Source organism: Gossypium hirsutum, chromosome A01 (genome assembly GCF_007990345.1).
Source record: "Gossypium hirsutum isolate 1008001.06 chromosome A01, Gossypium_hirsutum_v2.1, whole genome shotgun sequence".
NCBI lineage: Eukaryota > Viridiplantae > Streptophyta > Magnoliopsida > Malvales > Malvaceae > Gossypium > Gossypium hirsutum.
The window spans coordinates 102,160,448-102,176,382 of NC_053424.1; positions in this window are offsets into that span (position 1 = coordinate 102,160,448).

Genomic DNA, 15,935 nt, shown 5'->3' on the forward strand with positions numbered 1-15,935 from the left:
TTCAACTCGTAGAGTCCCTTCTTTCTTTTTAAACACCCATTTACAACGAACAACCTTTTTACCTTTAGGAAGTTTCACAAGATCCAATGTTCTGTTTTTGTGGAGTGATTCCATCTCCTCTTGCATAGCAAACATCCACTTTTCTGAGTCTTTACAGCTAACCGCCTCAGAATAATTAGATGGCTCTTGGTTTGGATCTATATCTTCAGCCACATTTAAAGCATAACCAACTAGATCAACCTCGACATACTTCTTTGGATGTTTAATTTCTCTTCTAGTTCTATTTTTGGCAATAGAGTATTGTGGTGAAGAAGCAACTCTATTCTCAATTTTTGTACTAGCTTGAGGAGTCGACTCTGTATTAATCTGATGCTCCACCTGCTTTTGATTTTCTTTATTGGAAGAGTCTTTAAGAGATAAGTTAGGTAGCATAGCAGTTTCATCAAAAACATCTCTGCTAATCACAACTTTTCTATTTTCTGGACACCATAACTTATACCCTTTTACACCAGTTTTATAACCAAGAAAAACACATTTAATAGATCTCGGTTCCAATTTCTCATTATCAACATAAGCATACACAGGACACCCAAAGATCTTTAAATCAGAATAATTAGCAAGATTACCACACCATACCTCTTGTGGAGTCTTTTTCTCAATGGCAACGGATGGGGATCGGTTGATCAGAAAACATGTAGTAGAGGTTGCTTCGGCCCAAAACGACTTTGGTAAGTTGGCATTTGACAACATACATCGAACCTTCTCTATAATCGTTATGTTCATTCGTTCTGCAATGCCATTTTGCTGTAGAGTATGGGGAACTGTCAAGTGTCTCACGATCCCTGACTTGCACAATCTATTAAACTCATCAGAACAGAACTCTAAGCCATTGTCTATACGGAGGTATTTTATTTGTTTTCCCATCTGTTTTTCAATCATAATTTCTCAAGACTTAAATGTGAAAAACACATCACTTTTCTGCTTCAAGAAGAACGCCCAAGCTTTTCTGGAAAAATCATCAATAAAGGTTAGCATATAATTAGCTCCACCTCTCGAAGGCACTCTAGATGGCCTCCACAGATCAGAATGAATATATCCAACGTTCCCTTCATGTTATGGATTCCTCTGGTGAATCGAACTCTCTTTTGCTTCCCAAAAACACAGTGCTCACAAAAATTCAGTTTGCAAATTCCTTGCCTATCAAGAAGTCCTCTTTTGCTCAATTCTGCCATGCCATTTTCGCTCATATGCCCTAAGCGCATATGCCAAATTTTAGTAATATCATCATCTGACAAGGAAGAGGAAGCGACAGCTGCATCACCAGTAACAGTAGAACCCTGTAAAACATATAACTTGGCAGTCTTTCTTTGCCCTTTCGTCACAAGAAGGAAACCTTTGGAAATCTTTAAGACCCCACTTTCAACTGTGTATCTGTACCCTTTTGAATCAAGAGTACTCAACGAAATTAAATTTCTTTTCAATTCTGGAATATGTTGTACGTCACTGAGTGTTCTGACAACTCCATCAAACATCTTAACTTTAATTGTTCCAAAACCTGTGATTTTACACGAAGCATTATTTCTCATCAAAACAACACCTTCAGACACTATTTCGTAAGTTGTAAACCAATCCCGATTAGGACTCATGTGGAAGGTGTAGCCTGAATCAAGTATCCACTCCTAGATCACTTTAGGATTGTTGACTAAAGCGACTAGAAGTTCACTGTCGCTGTAGTCTTCTACAACATCTTCACCGAAATTTTCTGTTTGTTTTCTCTTTTGATTCGCAGCCTCCCTTTTAATCTTGTTCTGCAGCTTATAGCACTCATATTTAATGTGCCCTTTCTTCTTGCAGAAGTTACAAGTTTTACCTCTGTTTGAAAACTTTGATCTACCCTTAGATTTACTGTAAGGATTCCGTTCTTGTGTCCTTCCACGATCATCATCAGCATTTTGATCTTGTCTCTCACGAACAATGAGACCCTCTCCCTGAGAGTCGAGTTTAACCACAAGATGCTTCATCTTATCATACGAGGTCAAAGAATCATATTCCTTATCAATTGTGAAAGACTCGCTGTTATATAAAATCGTGTCTTTAAAGGTTGAATAAGACGGGGGCAACGAACAAAGTAGAATCAACCTTAGATCTTCCTTATCATACTTAACCTCCATGGCCTCCAAGTTTGAGAGAATTTCTTTAAACATTGTTAAGTGTTCGTGTACAAATGCACTTTCCTCCAAACGATGAGCATAAAGGCGCTGCTTCATATATAGCTTGCTTGTTAGAGTTTTCGACATACATATATATTCTAGCCTCTTTCATAGTGCAGCAGCGGTCTTCTCTTTCATCACATCTTGTAAAATTTCGTTGGACAAATGTAAATATAATTGTGTTAACGCCTTTCGATCCTTACGCTTCTTCTCTTCATCTGTTAATGTTGAAGGCATCTTATCTATCATTAGCAGAGCATCCTCCAGATCCATCTGCGCAAGAACTGCTTGCATCCTAATATGCCACAACGCAAATCTGGTGTTGCATCCAACAGTGGAATTTCATACTTCAAAGACGCCATTACTGTGATTGAGATGAACAGCCCGGAAGCTCCGATACCAGTTTGTAAAAAAATAAAAAATAAAATAAAGAACACACAGATTTTTACGTGGAAACCCTTTCGGGAAAAAACCACGGGTAGAGGAGAAGAAAATTCACTATGTCGAATTTGAATAATTACAAGAGGAATAGACTATGTCTATTTATAGGCTTGTAAAGCTATATTCTAGTAAGATTGAAACACCTTATTCTAATCAATATCAAATAGATAGAATTTAATAAGGTTTAAAAAACTATATTCTAAAATAAAATAAAAGAAGTGTAATTCTATATGGATTCTTATTTTATTTTATTTTACCACTGTATTTTATTTAAAAAAGGATTCGGGTCACTTAATTTTAACAGCTTATATGATGTATTTCCTGATAAACTAAAAGTTATAGAATTAAAGAGTGGTAAAATTTTATCTAAACAGATCTCAACTTTCTGCTATTGTAGAATCTCTTCTGATGATTGCTCATTACCCTAGAACTTTTCAAGGCAACTAAACTCATTGAAGGGTTCTAACTTTATGCTAAATGATATTGAACTAGAAGTGGTGAGAGAGCTAATTGATACTCAGTTTCTTATTTCTATGTTTGCTCTTAATCAATATTTTCCTTGAAAAATAACTTTCAGATTAAACCTCTTTCTTTTACAACATTAGCCTCCCAAGAATATCATGTTTGTGATTATGCATCTTAATGTTGTTTAACCTTAAATGATGGAATCAGCCTATCAAATGAAATGCTCGCTTTTTCTTCATTTGCTTTTTTTTTTTGCAAATTGAATGTATTATATTTTCCCTAAACAGTAAACTCAAGTTTCTTGTCTTAACTTTGGTAGAGAAGGATTATCATTATCATGTGTGTAGTGGGCCATTTTTGGCCAGCCCAAAGATAAAATATAATGATAAATAAAATAATATATATATATATATATATAAAAGTCCAAATATGACAGTCCATTACAAAATAACAGACCCAAAAATTACATGTGGCCCAAATTTACAATGATCCAATATAAAAAAAACCCTAACCCAATCACCTAAACAAGAAAAAGAAACCCTAGTCGCCCCTAGCCTCTGACAGCCACTTGCCACTACCACTGCCACTGCCACCTCTATACTGCCACCACCTGCTCCACTGCCCAATTGCTCCTGCAAGGAAAGAAAAACACGCAATGAACAGTAACAATGTAATCCGGCTATAAAGCTATGACATGAAGTTGTAATTTTTTTAGGAGGAGAAATCAAATACACAAAAAAAATTCAGAGAAAAAAATTGAATCCAAAAAAAGAGATTTTGGAATAAAAAATACAAAGAGGATTCTTTTTTTTTTCGAAAATAAATAACAAAATAAAAAAGGTGAGACACTCACCGTTGTTGCGCGCCGGAAAAGAAAGAGAGACGAAACATTTCTCTATTTTTCATCGAGCTTGATCGAGTTTTTGGGGTTTTTGGTCGCGGATCTAGACTGAGGGTAAAAAGGGGAAACGAAAAAAGCTTTTTTTCATTTCGCCAGCCACCGTGGACGTTGGTGCCATTGCCGGCGATTGGCGGCCACCACGGTGGTTCGACGCCGGAGCCATGGCATAACCTTCAGGCCATTTCAGAGAAAAAAGGGGAGGGGTGTTTTTTTTTTTTTTAAAACTATTGAAAATGAATCTTTTTTTAGATTTTTAACTTAAATAGGGGGGGTCAAAACGGCGTCGTTTTGGCTTAAGCTCACAAGCCTGAAAGCGATGTCGTTTTGAGGCCACTAGTGCGTCGACCGACCCACTCCCAAGGATCCGCGTATTTTCAACAAATGAGATATTTGCGCGTTTAGCCCTTCCGTATTTTTTTGTTTTTAAATCCGTTTTTTTATTTTTAATTTATACCATGAAATTTTATTTTGTTTTCAATTTAGTCCTCCTTGAAGCTGCGCGTTTTGGATGGGGGAATAATTCCCCTGATGGTCCCTCCCCTTTAATAGTGCATTACAATTTGGTCATTTTACTTTATTTTATTTCTATTTTTACCCTAAAACCCTGTTTACCTTTCAAATTAATCCGCTTATTATTATTATTATTATTAATTTTAAACTGTTGTAATTTTAATACTCCTTTAATTATTTGTTGTTGGTTTAATTTAAATCGTTTGTTTATTTATTATTATTTAAACTTTATTAGTTTTTTATTATTTCTTTATTATTTATTTATTTGCTTATTAATTCTTTTATTTATTTTATTTTATTTTATTTATTTATTTTTGTAATTGGCTTATTTTATTTTTACTTTTACCCGTATTATTGTTATTTTATTATTTATTCATTTATTTATGTATATCCTTTTATATACTTCCAAATTTAGATTATTCATTATTATTATTATTTACATTTATCATTTTCATTATTTTTATTCTATCATGCATATTAGTACCGTAATTTATTATTACTATCATATCTTTCATATTTTGTTAAAGCATATTATACCATTATTACTACGGATTTATGTTGCATTATCATTATTCGTCAAGCACGATTTTTAACCTTTTAGCCATTTTTTTACCATACTTGAATAAATCAAATCCATGATATTTCAAATATTATATTCGTTTTTCACATAAGCGCATAATTTTTTTTAAAAAAGGTAAGCAATGTTTCGTATTTTGGAAATTTGAAAGGTCGTTCCCTAACTTACGGGGTTTCGATTTTCTCGATAAATCTAAATAACCAAACATCTTTCCCTTTTTAAAAAAAATGAGATTTTAATTAAAATATTCTTGGGAATCAGGAAAAAAATCATGTTCTAACTTATGGAGTATGATTTCTTTCTAAAACCGAGATAGTCAAATCTTTTTAAATAAAATTTTTGGGGTTAATTCTCATTTCGAGGATTTAAAACATTGTGTCCTAACTTACAGGATGTAATTCTTTTTTCTCGATTAACGTGAAATATACCCTTTTCTCGAATTTTTTTTCATTAAATAACTTTTTAACAAAGGATCGTATTTTAAAATCTCTTCAAATCTTCAATTTTTGACACTAAGACATTAATTAACCAACTAGGTACCAATTTTGGGCGTTATGAGGGTGCTAGTCCTTTCTCGTGCGTAATTGACTCCCGAACCTATCTTTTTGAATTTCGGAGACCAAAAGCGTTGTTTTAATAAATCAAACATTTTATTAAAAATAACCATTTTACGAGGTGAACTAATCATACCTCATCAAAAAAGGATTGGTGGCGACTCCCAATTTTTATTTTCAAACACAAAGTCGATCATAATCAAAAAAATGATTTCGATAGCTTAGCGACTTCACTGAGGAAAAAATAAGAGAGTTAAGCCACGAGTTGATTACTTCTTTTCTTTTTTTCGAAAATTGAAAATTTGGTTTAAATTTACGATCCTTTCGTTGCATTTCATTGGTCTGCATCATTTTGATATATTTGCCCTATTGGTTCGAGTCTTCGGATATACTTTCGCATTCTTGCATTTCATAACCGGTCGGTTATACCTTTTTAATTGGGAGTGAGAAACTATTCCTTCATGAGGTCTTTACCTCCGTATAGGATAGTGGATCGCTTTCGGGATACATCCGTACCTATGTCTTCGTGAGATTTTCATCTTTGTATAGCCATAGGGAAACATATTCCCGTAAACTAAACTCGGTCCGTATAAGCCTATAATGGGTAAGGATTGAGGAATCTGCCGGTTGAGGTACCATTTCTTTAGAACCGAACTGCATATAAAAGCCTAGCCTAGATAGAACTACACCAAACCCTAGTGGTCGCCCGAATAGGTGCTCTATTTATTATTTCTTGCTTGCTTTGAATTCTAGCTTGGTATGAAATGTATTGACTTGCTTTATTTTGACTATGATTGCATTGCAATTTCATTATAGAAAAGGGTGTTGATTCACATTCAGTTTCTAAACAGAGAGCTTGTTATGGAAAATGGGTTTCTTAATAAGGTGACAGCTTGTGAGAGGGGCAGGTCAGAGATATGGACCACGTTATGAGAGAAGCTTTGGTCCGGGTACGAGAAGTGGCTGACCACTTGCACCCCAGCTGTTCAAAGCTTGAAATATGAATCAGAGTCAGATCAGGGTTGAGAATTAGCTTTGTTTCTTGGGAAAGTTAAGGTTTTAAGTGTGAAGGCGAGGTCGTATATGTATCCGCTTTATGTAAAAAAACTTGTTTTCTAGTAAAGTTGTTCTAATGGAATTGAACTAGAATCAAAACCTTTTTGCATGCATCTTTTCCAGTCATTAACATTACATTTCATTGCATGCAATAAATTTCATAAAATCCAAAAGTATGTCGAGTTCAGAACTCTATTACAGAGCTTGATGGATAATAAAGAGTCAGAATTCTTTGAAGATATCGGAGGGAAAGATGTTTGTGTTTTTAAAGAAGGAACTAAAACACCTATTAGGAATTTTGTTCCTACATCCCTGGAAAGTTTCTGAACAACTGGACTGTGGAGGAGATTCTTGTAGTTTTTAGGACCATTTTGGAGTAATATTCAAAACACATCTGCTGCTCTAAGGTTGGGAGCAATAAGAATTCTTTTGTGAAAAAGGCACATGTTGTAACACCCCTCGCCCGTATCCCTCACCAGAACAGGGTTCGAGGTGTTACTCGACTTAAACTCAGTCAATCATACAAAAACCATGCTGAAAAATTTCAATCAATTTAAAACTTTTCTTTTCACATGCAATCTATCCCATATATGAGCTTACGAGGTCCAAAACATTAAAACCCTATACATGCCATAGACTCGAAATACTAGGATTTACTTACACCGATAATGTGAGCTCGACAGTGTGATAATATCTCCGGTGAACTCCAACTCGAGCAGGTAACTGAAGTCAACAATCTATAAAACAGAGAAATGTAACAACAGAGTAAGCTTTCATAAGCTTAGTAAGTCTTAAGCAATGCAAACAAATAAACGCAATTATACTTCGATTATTTAATTTCTTAAGAGGCCAAATTCTAGGGATATTGCCATCTGGCCGAATATACACAAGCACATAATGAACGTTCTGCATTCTTATCACACTTAATCTGAATTCATATAACATAATTAAATCAAATACCCTCACATACTTTCACACCCTGACCAGGTGTACCATGATCATAGGTATAGTTTTAACATTTATTCACATACGTATCACATTACTCACTTATGATTCACTTCAAATCAAACTCACATCTGAGTACATACTGCGTACCTGGCCCACTTTACGTATTAAATGTATTCATTTGACAATCTAGGACGAGGTACCTTAGTCATAGGCTTTTCTCAAATCACCGGCATTTTGCCTACTAGGCTCGAAGCCCGATATCATTTCACTGGCTTTATAGCCTGCTAGGCTCGAAAGCCCGAATAGTATCTTACCGACATTATAGTCTGCTAAGCTCAAAGGCCCGAATAATCAAATCAACAAGTTCCATATAACATATTCATATCAATTGAGTACTAACATCATTCGAACGTATATAATTATACATCTCAAACACTTTTCTTTCATCTCCTTTTCACACTTAACATTTGATAGCTTATGCATAACATTTCACTCACATTTATTTCAAACTTATCATTCGATTATAAAAGCCCCTTGCATATTTACCAACATGTTATACTTGCCATTAGGCCATATAAGCATGATACAATACACTATCATTTCATCTTTAACATTCGGCTAAACCCTTATCTTACAAGGAACACCGAATTCACATAACATATCATTTCACCGGCATTACGCCTACTAGGCACGAAGGCCCGAATACAGATCATCGGTATGAAGCCTGCTAGGCACGAAGGCCCGAATACACATCACCGGTACGAAGCCTGCTAGGCACGAAGGCCCTAATATAATACCAGCACTAGGCCTGCGGGATTTATCCCTGATATAATACCAGCATGAAGCCTGCGGGATTTAACCCGGATATTTTACCAGCACGAAGCCTGCGGGTCTTTAAGCCCGGATACACATCAAATATCATGCATATTTAATCATTTATTAACACATCTCATTCAACATATCACATTTCCATTTCACCATTCAAACTTAACCCATAGTGACCATTCGACTATAAGTCATATGCATAAATTATTTATCGTGCAACTTCGTTCAAGTAGAACCAAAAGGTCACGATTCATCTAATATATACATATTGCTCACTGATTCGCACACAACCTTTCAAATTAGCAATTATAAGATGGTTCCGCACATAGCCCATCCTTATCGATAATTTACGATGGTTTTACCCTTACTCACATATTGTCATAGGCATTTTTACCTATGCTTCTCAATTCACATTCATGATTCAATTCCAATCGATTTAACATGCCTAAGTACATATCACATACCTGAATAATTTACTTTACGGAACGAATCCACATATCGTATTAGCCCATAGTCTTATAGCACCACACTTTTAATGGTTTACCTCATCAAAGTTCACATTTAATCACTTTAGTGCCAAGCCATATTTGGCTACCACAAAGGACTAATAATAATAATTTTATACACATCATGGTTTCCTTTAAGTATTTAATAATCACAAATCGTGATATCTCCACCAGCACATATACGGCATAGTTTATTCATTGTAACACTAATTTAGTGCATCAAATTTCCAAATCCAATTCAACTTAAGCATAATAGCCATAATCGGCTTATAGCCTTAAATCATTACATATTCGGCACATTAACTAAATAAAATTTACATTCCCTTTACCATATTAATTTAACTCTTGGGCATATAAAAAAGAATCAAGCTTAAACACTTAAGAACTTACCTCGAATGTTGCCGAACGATTACAACGGCTATTCGATTACTTTCTCTTTTCTCTTATCCGAATTTGCCCCTCTATGCTCTTGAGCTTAAAATTTAAAGATTTTAAACTAGTCATTATTCGACTATTCAAGCATCACTTTCAAAATATAATATATATATATTCAAGTTTCACACCTACTGATCATAGTAAGCTTATAAGAAATCAATAAGCAACTCATTAACAAATTTTTGTCAATGTTTACCACATAATCATAATTTCACTGCAAGCTGTCTTCCTGAGCAACAGTCACTAAATCATTTATAACTGGAGCTACGAAACTCCAAATCAAGTGCCGTTAATTTTATATGAAAATAGACCCATATATATTTTACCCATAAAATTTTCAAGATTTTTGGTTTGGCCAATCAATACCAGATTTTTCTTAAAGTTTTCCCTTATTTCACTGCTTGACTAATCTGACCACTCTGCACTACGAATCAAATTTCTCATTGTACAGAATTCAAAATATGTTCTCGTTTATTTCATTTGAAACTAGACTCATTAAGGAGTCTAATAATATAAACTTCATCTTATAACCATATTTTTAAAATTTATAATGATTTTATAAAAATAGAACAGAGGATCTAGAAGTCATTCTGACCCTGTCCCACATCACTTCAAATATCTCATCATCGGAAATTCTTTTGCTTACAAGGTTTCTTTTATAAGAAACTAGACTCATTAAGCTTTAATTACATAATTTATTCAGCTTCTAACTCATCTCCCACAATTTATGGTGATTTTCCAAAATCACGTTACTGCTGCTGTCCCAAGCAGATTTATTACCAATTCACTCTTTCACACATACCTTGCATGCATGTTATTTAAACATGCATATCACTAATCAATCATCACATACCTATAACTTCACTTAAGCATAATCTTCCTTTCATCATTTTAAAGCACAACATTACTCAATATTATCCAAGTTCACATTCGGCCATAATACACACAACATGTTAGCCGATTTTCCCCCCTTAGCATCTAAGGCACATGCATGCTCATTTGCTTGGCTCAACTTCATCTATTCTCCATTTTTTATCAAAAGAACATGAAACAACAACCATTTCTCTCATTTTCATTCATGACTGAATGCTCACAACACAACCAAAAATAAAAAATATGCTTATGGGTTAAGGTAGAAACAAGAAAAACCCATGAACATCAAAATAGAAGCAAAGCACCATGAACTCACCTTGGATTTTCTTCCCCAAGTGACTGAACATTCAAGAGCTCTTTTCCTCTCCTTTCTCTTCTATTTTCGGCTACCATGAACAAGGATGGACAAACTTTTCCCTTCCATCATTTTGTTATTTTTAGTCTTTATTTTATGACATAAAATGACACATATCAATTAGTACCATAACTTCATGTCTTAAATTATTATTATCTAATGCACATATTGCTTCCCACCAACATCATGGCCGGCCACTACACATAAAATGGGGAGTTTGACATGCAAATCCTCCCATTTTACACTACAAATTATTTGCCCACTACAATTTGGCCTATAGCATTTTCAGAAATTTTCACATAGGTCCTATTTCATAATTTTACTCTCAAATGACAAAATCAAAGCATGGAATTTTCACACATGCACTTTCACATATAATAAACACAGAGTATAACATTTAATTATTTCTGTGACTCGGTTTTGTGATCCAGAAACCACTTTCTGACTAGGGCCAAATTAGGGCTATCACCCATGTCCATTATTTTTATTTCAATAAAATGCATCTTTGTGTCTCATTTTGGAAAATATTCTTTTTTTATTTCCATTTCATTCATGACTCATACCACACTGATAACTATTCTTAAATTCATTTATTCTTTGGGTCTTCCTTCGTTCCTATAACAAGTCTCCAGTTATCAATGATATGAGTGACTCTGTTACTGACTCAGAATCTCTTTTTAAGCAAGATATGTGTCTAGAGGAACCTCAGGACTTTGAAGATGATCGAGATTGTAACCTATCTCCTGATTGTTAAGAATGGTAGAATAAGATGAGAAACAAATCCTACTTTATAAAGAATTAGTAGAAATTGTAAGAGGTGAAGATTGGAGCTTGTATCACTATAGGGACAAAGCGAGACCTCATTGAGTTACTCTAAGAATTCAAAGATTTCTTTGCATGGCCATATCAAGACATGCCTGGGTTAAGTATTGATATCGTGGTACACCGGCTCCCCATAAAGGAAGAGAGCAAGCCAGTTCAACAGAAGCTCCGAAGGATGAGGCCTGGCGTTTTGCTGAAAATAAAAGAGGAGGTCAAGAAGCAATTCAATGTTGGTTTATTACAAGTGGTTAAATACTCAGAATGGGTAGCCAATATCATCCCCGTCCATAAAAAATATGGGAAAGTATGAATGTGTGTAGACTAAAGGGACTTGAACAAAGCCAGCCCGAAAGACAATTTCCCGTTGCCTCACATTGACACTTTAGTTGACAACACGACAGGTTACTCACTGTTCTCCTTCATGGATGGCTTCTCAGGATACAACCAGATAAAGATGCATCCTGAAGGCATAGATAAGACCATATTTGTAACCATGTGGGGGACATTTTGCTATAAGGTGATGCTATTTAGACTGAAAAATGCGGGAGCAACATATCGGAGAGCCATGGTAACCTTGTTCTATGATATGATACACAAAGAAATTGAAGTTTATATCGACGATATGATCGCCAGATCCCGAATAGAAGAGGAGCATGTGCAAGTCTTGAGGAAATTATTCTTGAGATTGAGGAAAGTCCAGTTAAAGCTTAATCCAGCAAAATGTACCTTCGAGGCTAGGTCAGGGAAACTGCTAGGATTCGTAGTCAGCAAAAAAGGGATTGAGATTGAACCGGATAAAGTTAAGGCTATATAGGAGCTACCTCCATCGCGTACTCAAAGAGAAGTTTGAGTTTCTTAGGGAGGTTAGATTACATTTCCCGGTTCATTTCACAATTAACTAAGAAATGTGACCCCATATTTTGTCTTCTCAAGAAACACAATCCAGGTGTATGGGATGACAGATACCAGAAAACTTTTGACAATGTTAAACAATACATGTCCAATGCCCCAGTGCTGATGCTTCCTAATCTAGATAAGGCACTGATACTATATTTGATAGTATTTGAAAATTCTATGGGATGTGTGCTTGGCCAACACGATGAGTCAGGAAGGAAAGAAAGGGTGATATACTACCTTAGTAAGAAGTTCACTGGGTGTGAGACGAGATACTCACCAATTGAGAAGTTGTGTTGCGCCTTAATCTAGACAACCCGAAGATTGAAACAGTACATGTTGTACCACACAACTTGGCTCATCTCGAAACTAGACCCTTTAAATACATGATAGAGTCTACTACTTTGAATGAAAGGATGGCCCAGTGGCAAATTTTGCTTTCCGAATTTGATATAGTCTATGTGAATTAGAAAGCTGTAAAGGGGAGTGCAATAATAGATTTTCTAGCCAGTAGAGTTCTAGAAGATTACGAGCCTTTGAAATTTGACTTCCCAAATAAAGATTTAATGTATGTTTCAACCACTGAAGAAGACTTTCAAGAAGGCCATCATTGGAAACTAAACTTCGATGGAGCCTCAAAGGCTGCGGTTAACGGAATCGGGGTAGTTTTGGTATCCCCAAATGGAGATCATTATCCATTTACTAGTAAATTGGATTTTGATTGCACAAATAACATTATAGAATACGAAGCATGCATCATGGGTATCTGTGCAGCCATAAAATGCGAGATCAAAGTACTAGAGGTATATGGGGATTCTGCGCTAGTGATCTATCAACTTAAAGGTGAATGAGAGACAAGAGATCCCAAGATGATCTATTATCAAAGGTTGGTCCTTAAATTAATTAAAGAGTTTGATGATATTACCTTCTGTTACCTCCCGCGAGAAGAAAATCAGATGGCTGACACCCTAGCAACTTTAGCTTCCATGGTCAAGGTGAACAAACAAGAGGATGTGAAACCGATCCAAATGAGTATTTATGAGGCTCCGACTCATTGTTACAACATCTAAGAAAAAGAAAAGGATGATCATCCTTGGTATCATGATATACTGGGATACATGAAGAATCGTGAATACCCTAACCAAGCAACTGTGAATGATAAAAGGACATTGAGAAGACTAGCTAGTGGCTATGTTTTAGATGGAGAGATCCTATAAAAAAAAAGAAAGGATCAGGTGCTATTAAGATACATAGATGCTGTTGAGGATAAGAACATTTTGGAAGAAGTATATGAAAGTGTCTGTGGAATACATGCCAATGGTTTCACAATGGGATTCGGGTATTATTGGTCCACCATGGAAGGAAATTGCATCAATTATGCTAAAAAATGCTATAAGTGTCAAATTTATGGAGATAAAATTCAAGTACCTCCCTCACTTCTTCATGTTATGACTTCTCTATGGCCTTTCTTTATGTGGGGCATAGATGTTATTATTCCAATCTCACCTAAAGCATTTAACGGACATCGATTCCTTTTTGTGGTCATTTTTACTTTACAAAGTGGGTGGAAGCCGCTTCATATGCCAATGTCACAAAGTTGGCAGTTAGCAAATTCTTGAAGAAAGAGACCATATGTCGGTATGAAATGTCAAAAAGGATCATATCTGACGATGCACTAAATTTGAACAACAACACGATATCAAAAGTTTGCAGTCTGTTAAAGATTAAACACCATATCACCCCAAAATGAACGGTGCAATAGAGGCAACCAAAAAAAAAGATCGTTGGGAAAATAATCGAGACTCATAAAGATTGGCATGAGAAATTACCATCTATACTTATCAAACGTCTGTCATGGTTATAGAATGGAGACAATTTTGCCCGTTGAAGTCGAGATTCCTTCTCTCTGGGTTTTGTCAGAGCTGAAGATGGATGAAACAAAATGGATCAAATCTTGATGTGATCAATTGAATCTAATTGAAGAGAAGAGGTTAAAAGTTATCCTTCATGGTCAGATGTACCAAATACGAATGATACGAGATTACAACAAAAAAGTTTGTCCCAGAGAATTCCATGAGGGAAACCTATTGCTAAAAAAGATCCTTTCTATCCTTTTTCAGAGGAAAGTGGATGCCAAACTAGGAAAGACCTTATGTGGTAAAGAAGCCTTTTTTAGAGGAACTCTGATTTTGACCGAGATGGATGGCAAAGAATCTACCTAATCCTGTGAATTCGAATTCAATCAAGAAATATTTCACTAAGTAAACAAAAAACAAAAAAAGAAAAAAGAAAAAGGAAAGGCCAAGGTGAAAACCCGTAAAGGGCACTTTGAGACCAAAGGGGTTTTGAATTGAAAACCCAAGAAAGGGCAATTCAAATTTTGATTGAAGATGGGGCATGTAGTAGTCTTGTCTTCCTCGAACTAACAAGAAGGAGGGTTGTTGCATCTTGGGGCATCAACAAAGTATTCTAGGTCTTCTAAACTCATATCAAGTTCAAAAGGACCTCGAAGGAGTTTACACGAAGAAGCTCATGCTACGATATCTGGGGCACCTGTTTTCATCTTATTCATTTTGTATTTTGGAAAATTTGCTATTTTGATTAATCTATTCATTTCAAGCTTTGCTCCCAATAAATTTCAACCTTGTCCACTACGATCTTTTTCAAGCATTTTTCATTGAAATAACGATTAATGGACTAGTAATATTCAAACAAAAGGATTTTTTGCATGTTGCTCTAAAAAGCTTCTAAATAGTATAAGGACCTGAAACAGGACCACTAGTTAGAATTAACCAAATTCAAGAGTTGGAAACATTAGGGAAAGAATAGCCTAAATTGTGATTATTCTTCAGATTTTCTGTCAAAGATACCCGTTGAAGAAGAAGACAGAGTAATACGTCAGTGATATAACCTTGATGAACAACGAGTAGTGTCAACCTAAGCATTAAAAGAGGATCATTCTCAAAATTCTACATTTATGCAAATATCGTTCATACACATCTAGTTAGGAGCATTTGATTCATTTTTATCATGACATCCTAATCCATTGGCATGAATAGACTCATGAAATAGATTCTACAGGTCATGTTCCCTAGAGAATAATGTAACAGATCAGAGAAACCATAAATCCAATACCCCTGAGGATGCAGTGGGATGGATTGAAATCATTATGGCAAATCTTATCTCCCTGAAAATGCAGTGGAGCAGATTGAAGTCACTAATCTTATGCCCCTGAAGTTGCAGCGGGATAGATTGAAGTTATCATGGTGAATCTTATCTCCCTAAAGTTGCAGTGGAGCAGATTAAAGCCACAAATCCTATACCCTTGAAGTTACAATGGGACGGATTGAAGTTATCACCACAGATCTTATCTCCCTGAAGTTACAGTGGAGTAGATTAAAAATTACAAACCTTATCTTTCTGAAGTTGCAGTAGAGCAGGTTAAAGTTGCAAGTCTTATCTCCTTGAAGTTGTAGTGAAGCAGACTAAAGATAGCGAATCTTATTTCCCTGAAGTTGCAGTGGAACAGATTGAAGCTATAAATTATAGATCTTATCTCTCTG